We start from the raw sequence: 6,321 nt of genomic DNA on the forward strand, positions 1-6,321 counted from the left end.
ATTACCAGCCATCTCCAGTGAAACCAAGAAAACCAGTTAGGCACCTTAGGCATTTGTGAAAACTTATCTATGATATGGTGGATATTGTTCAACTGAACTTGAAGAGTCTGAGAGAAATCAGACAAATTAAGACAACCCATTCCTGGGGAATGTTCTTTTAACAGTAAATAGTCTGTAATTGTAAGATTTTGGAGCGCTACAATTTGCACTTCTCCTAATTCTTGGTTGAGTTCCAACAGTATAGATCCAGTCAAATTTGTTGTTTTACTGTATACACAGGCGAGCTTAGATATCTCCTTCATTCCCATGGAAAGTCCAGGAGCTGGTGGGATGAGTGCATCTACAGCTGTAGCAGTGCGTGGATCTTTGTTGGGGTTTTTTGATGATCATCTTCTGGCATGAGTCTTCCAGAGAGTGTTGATGTTGGAAGTTATTTTTCATATCGTATCTTAGTTCATTTTCGGGGTAGCCCAATTAGGCTTTGATCCTCTGTATAAACACAAACAGACCCTTTGCCTACACTTTTATATGCCCTTTATACCCTTGTGTAGAACTCATTGGAGGTTACCACACAGGAACTGCCCTTTTTTTCTTGTTGTTGTTTTGTTTTGTTTTTGGTATCACTAATCTACACTTACATGACGAATATTGTGTTTACTAGGCTCTCCCTTATACCAGCTCTCCCCTATAAACTCCTTTACAGTCACTGTCCATCAGCATAGCAAAATGTTGTAGAATCACTACTTGCCTTCTCTGTGTTGTACAGCCCTCCCCTTTGTCCTACCCCACATGCATGCTAAACTTAATACCCCCCTACTTTTCCCCCCCCTTATCCCTCCCTACCCACTCATCCTCCCCAGTCCCTTTCCCTTTGGTACCTGTTAGTCCATTCTTGAGTTCTGTGATTCTGGTGCTGTTTTGTTTCTTCAGTTTTTCCTTTGTTCTTATATTCCACAGATAAGTGAAATCATTTGGTATTTCTCTTTCTCCGCTTGGCTTGTTTCACTGAGCATAATACCCTTCAGCTCCATCCAAGTTGCTGCAAATGGTTGGATTTGCCCTTTTCTTATGGATGAGTAGTATTCCATTGTGTATATGTACCACATCTTCTTTATCCATTCATTTATCGATGGACATTTAGGTTGCTTCCAATTCTTGGCTACTGTAAATAGTGCTACGATAAACATAGGGGTGCATTGGTCTTTCTCATACTTGATTGCTGCATTCTTAGGGTAAATTCCTAGGAGTGAAATTCCTGGGTCAAATGGTAAGTCTGTTTTGAGCATTTTGATGTACCTCCATACTGCTTTCCACAATGGTTGAACTAACTTACATTCCCACCAGCAGTGTAGGAGGGTTCCCCTTTCTCCACAGCCTCGCCAACATTGGTTGTTGTTTGTCTTTTGGATGGCAGCCATCCTTACTGGTGTGAGGTGATACCTCATTGTAGTTTTAATTTGCATTTCTCTGATAATTAGCGATGTGGAGCATCTTTTCATGTGTCTGTTGGCCATCTGTATTTCTTTTTTGGAGAACTGTCTGTTCAGTTCCTCTGCCCATTTTTTAATTGGGTTATTTGTTTTTTGTTTGTTGAGGCGTGTGAGCTCCTTATATATTCTGGACGTCAAGCCTTTATCGGATGTGTCATTTTCAAATATATTCTCCCATACTGTAGGGATCCTTCTTGTTCTATTGATGGTGTCTTTTGCTGTACAGAAGCTTTCCAGCTTAATATAGTCCCACTTACTCATTTTTGCTGTTGTTTTCCTTGCCCGGGGAGATATGTTCAAGAAGAGGTCACTCATGTTTATGTCTAAGAGGTTTTCGCCTATGTTTTCTTTCAAGAGTTTAATGGTTTCATGACTTACATTCAGGTCTTTGATCCATTTTGAGTTTACTTTTGTATATGGGGTTAGACAAAGGTCCAGTTTCATTCTCCTACATGTAGCTGTCCAGTTTTGCCAGCACCAGCTGTTGAAGAGACTGTTATTTCAACATTGTATGTCCATGGCTCCTTTATCAAATATTAATTGACCATATATGTCTGGGTTAATGTCTGGATTCTCTAGTCTGTTCCATTGGTCTGTGGCTCTGCTCTTGTGCCAGTACCAAATTGTCTTGATTACTATGGCTTTATAGTAGAGCTTGAAGTTGGGGAGTGAGATCCCCCCTACTTTATTCTTCTTTACCAGGATTGCTTTGGCTATTCGGGGTCTTTGGTGTTTCCATATGAATTTTTGAATTATTTGTTCCAGTTCATTGAAGAATGTTGCTGGTAGTTTCATAGGGATTGCATCAAATCTGTATATTGCTTTGGGCAGGATGGCCATTTTGACTATATTAATTCTTCCTAGCCACGAGCATGGGATGAGTTTCCATCTGTTAGTGTCCCCTGTAATTTCTATTAAGAGTGACTTGTAGTTTTCAGAGTATAAGTCTTTCACTTCCTTGGTTAGGTTTATTCCTAGGTATTTTATTTTTTTTGATGCAATTGTGAATGGAGTTGTTTTCCTGATTTCTCTTTCTGTTGGTTCATTGTTAGTGTATAGGAAAGTCACAGATTTCTGTGTGTTGATTTTGTATCCTGCAACTTTGCTGTATTCCAATATCAGTTCTAGTAGTTTTGGGGTGGAGTCTTTGGGGTTTTTTATGTACAGTATCATGTCATCTGCAAATAGTGACAGTTTAACTTCTTCTTTACCAATCTGGATTCTTTGTATTTTTTGTTTTGTCTGCTTGCCGTGGATAGGACCTCCAGTACTATGTTAAATAACAGTGGAGAGAGTGGGCATCCCTGTCTAGTTCCCGATCTCAGAGGAAATGCTTTCAGCTTCTCGCTGTTCAATATAATGTTGGCTGTGGGTTTATCATAGATGGCCTTTATTATGTTGAGGTACTTGCCCTCTGTTCCCATTTTGCTGAGAGTTTTTTCATGAATGGATGTTGAACTTTGTCAAATGCTTTTTCAGCATCTATGGAGATGATCATGTGGTTTTTGTCTTTCTTTTTGTTGATGTGGTGGATGATGTTGATGGACTTTCAAATGTTGTACCATCCTTGCATCCCTGGGATGAATCCCACTTGGTCATGGTGTATGATCCTTTTGATGTATTTTTGAATTCGGTTTGCTAATATTTTGTTGAGTATTTTTGCATCTACGTTCATCAGGGATATTGGTCTCTAGTTTTCTTTTTTGGTGGGGTCTTTGCCTGGTTTGGTATTAGGGTGATGTTAGCTTCATAGAATGAGTTTGGGAGTATCCGCTCCTCCTCTATTTTTTGGAAAACTTTAAGGAGAATGGGTGTTATGTCTTCCCTGTATGTCTGATAAAATTCCGAGATAAATCCATCTGGCCTGGGGGTTTTGTTCTTTGGTAGTTTTTTGATTACTGCTTCAATTTTGTTGCTGGTAATTGGTCTGTTTAGATTTTCTGTTTCTTTCTGGGTCATTCTTGGAAGGTTGTATTTTTCTAGGAAGTTGTCCATTTCTCCTAGGTTTCCCAGCTTGTTAGCATATAGGTTTTCATAGTATTCTCTAATAATTCTTTGTATTTCTGTGGGGTCCGTCATGATTTTTCCTTTCTCGTTTCTGATACAGTTGATTTGTGTTGACTCTCTTTTCTTCTTATTAAGTCTGGTAGAGGCTTATCTATTTTGTTTATTTTCTCGAAGAACCAGCTCTTAGTTTCATTGATTTTTGCTCTTGTTTTATTCTTCTCAATTTTATTTATTTCTTCTCTGATCTTTATTATGCCCCTCCTTCTGCCGACCTTAGGCCTCATCTGTTCTTCTTTTTCCAATTTCGATAATTGTGACATTAGACCATTCATTTGGGATTGCTCTTCCTTTTTTAAATATGCTTGGATTGCCATATACTTTCCTCTTAAGACTGCTTTTGCTGTGTCCCACAGAAGTTGGGGCTTAGTTTTTTTGTTGTCATTTGTTTCCATATATTGCTGGATCTCCATTTTGATTTGGTCATTGATCCATTGATTATTTAGGAGCGTGTTGTTAAGCCTCCATGTGTTTGTGAGCCTCTTTGCTTTCTTTGTACAGTTTAATTCTAGTTTTATGCCTTTGTGGTCTGAAAAGTTGGTTGGTAGGATTTCAATCTTTTGGACTTTTCTGATACTCTTTTTGTGGACTTGTGTGTGGTCTATTTTGGAGAATGTTCCATGTGCACTTGAGAAGAGTGTATATCCTGTTGCTTTTGGATGTAGAGTTCTATAGATGTCTATTAGGTCCATCTGCTCTACTGTGTTGTTCAGTGCCTCTGTGTCCTTACTTATTTTCTGCCCAGTGGATCTATCCTTTGGGGTGAGTGGTGTGATGAAGTCTCCTAGAATGAATGCATTGCAGTCTATATCCCCCTTTAGTTCTGTTAGTATTTGTTTCACATATGCTGTTGCTACTGTGTTGGGTGCATATATATTCAGAATGGTTATATCCTCTTGTTGGACTGAGCCCTTTATCATTATGTAGTGTCCTTCTTTATCTCTTGTTACTTTCTTTGTTTTGAAGTCTATTTTGTCTGATATTAGTACTGCAAACCCTGCTTTCTTCTCGCTGTTGTTTGCCTGAAATATGTTTTTCCATCCCTTGACTTTTAGTCTGTACATGTCTTTGGGTTTGAGGTGAGTTTCTTGTAAGCAGCATATAGATGGGTCTTGCTTTTTTATCCATTCTGTTACTCTGTGTCTTTTGATTGGTGCATTCAGCCCATTAACATTTAGGGTGACTATTGAAAGATATGTACTTATTGCCATTGCAGGCTTTAAATTCGTGGTTACCAAAGGTTCAAGGTTAGCCTCTTTAGTATCTTACTGCCTAACTTGGCTCGCTTATTGAGCTGTTATATACACTATCTGGAGATTCTTTTCTTCTCTCCCTTCTTGTTCCTCCTCCTCGATTCTTCATATGTTAGGTGTTTTGTGCTGTGCTCTTTCTAGGAGTGCTCCCATCTAGAGCAGTCCCTGTAAGATGTTCTGTAGAGGTGGTTTGTGGAAAGCAAATTCCCTCAGCTTTTGTTTGTCTGGGAATTGTTTAATCCCACCGTCATATTTGAATGATAGTCGTGCTGGATACAGTATCCTTGGTTCAAGGCCCTTCTGTTTCATTGTATTAAATATATCATGCCATTCTCTTCTGGCCTGTAGGGTTTCTGTCAAGAAATGTGATGTTAGCCTGATAGGTTTTTCTTTATAGGTGAGCTTTTTCTCTCTAGCTGCCTTTAAAACTCTTTCTTTGTCCTTGATCTTTGCCATTTTAATTATTATGTGTCTTGGTGTTGTCCTTCTAGGATCCTTTCTGTTGGGGGTTCTGTGTATTTCCGTGGTCTGTTGGATTATTTCCTCCCCCAGTGTGGGGAAGTTTTCAGCAATTATTTCTTCTAAGATACTTTCCATCTCTTTTCCTCTCTCTTCTGCTTCTGGGACCCCTATAATACGGATATTGTTCCTTTTGGATTGGTCACACAGTTCTCTTAATATTGTTTCATTCCTGGAGATCCTTTTGTCTCTCTCTATGTCAGCTTCTATGCGTTCCTGTTCTCTGGTTTCAATTCCATCAATGGCCTATTACATTCTATCCATTCTGCTTATAAACCCTTCCAGAGTTTGTTTCATTTCTGTGATCTCCTGTCTGGCATCTGTGATCTCCCTCCGGACTTCATCCCATTTCACTTGCGTATTTCTCTGCATCTCTGTCAGCATGTTTATGATTCTTATTTTGAATTCTTTTTCAGGAAGACTGGTTAGGTCTGTCTCCTTCTCTGGTGTTGTCTCTGTGATCTTTGTCTGCCTGTAGCTTTGCCTTTTCATGGTGATAGGAATAGTTTGCAGAGCTGGGACGAGTGATGGCTGGAAGGACTTCCTTTCTTGTTGGTTTGTGGCCCTCCTCTCCTGGGAGAACAGCGACCTCTAGTGGCTTGTGCTGGGCAGCTGCGCGCAGACAGGGTTTCTGCTTCCTGCCCGGCTGCTATGGAGTTAATCTCCGCTGTTGCTGTGGGCGTGGCCTGGCTCGGGCAGCTACTCCAAAATGGTGGAGTCGCGTTGGAGCAGGAGCTGCTGGGAGGCTATTTATCTCCGTAAGGGGCCTCCCTGCTCCCTGCAGCCCAGGGGTTAGGGTGCCCAGAGATCCCCGGATTCCCTACCTCTGGATTGAGCGACCCGCCCTGCCCCTTTAAGACTTCCAAAAAGCACCCGCCAAAACAAAACAACGACCAAAAAAAAAAAAAAAAAAAAATTTTTTTAATTAAAAAAAAAAAAAAAAAAAAAAAGGTGGCCACTCGTTTTTCTTTATTGTCCGGTGCCAGCCTCAGGCC

This window comes from Manis pentadactyla, chromosome 15 (assembly GCF_030020395.1).
Source record: "Manis pentadactyla isolate mManPen7 chromosome 15, mManPen7.hap1, whole genome shotgun sequence".
NCBI lineage: Eukaryota > Metazoa > Chordata > Mammalia > Pholidota > Manidae > Manis > Manis pentadactyla.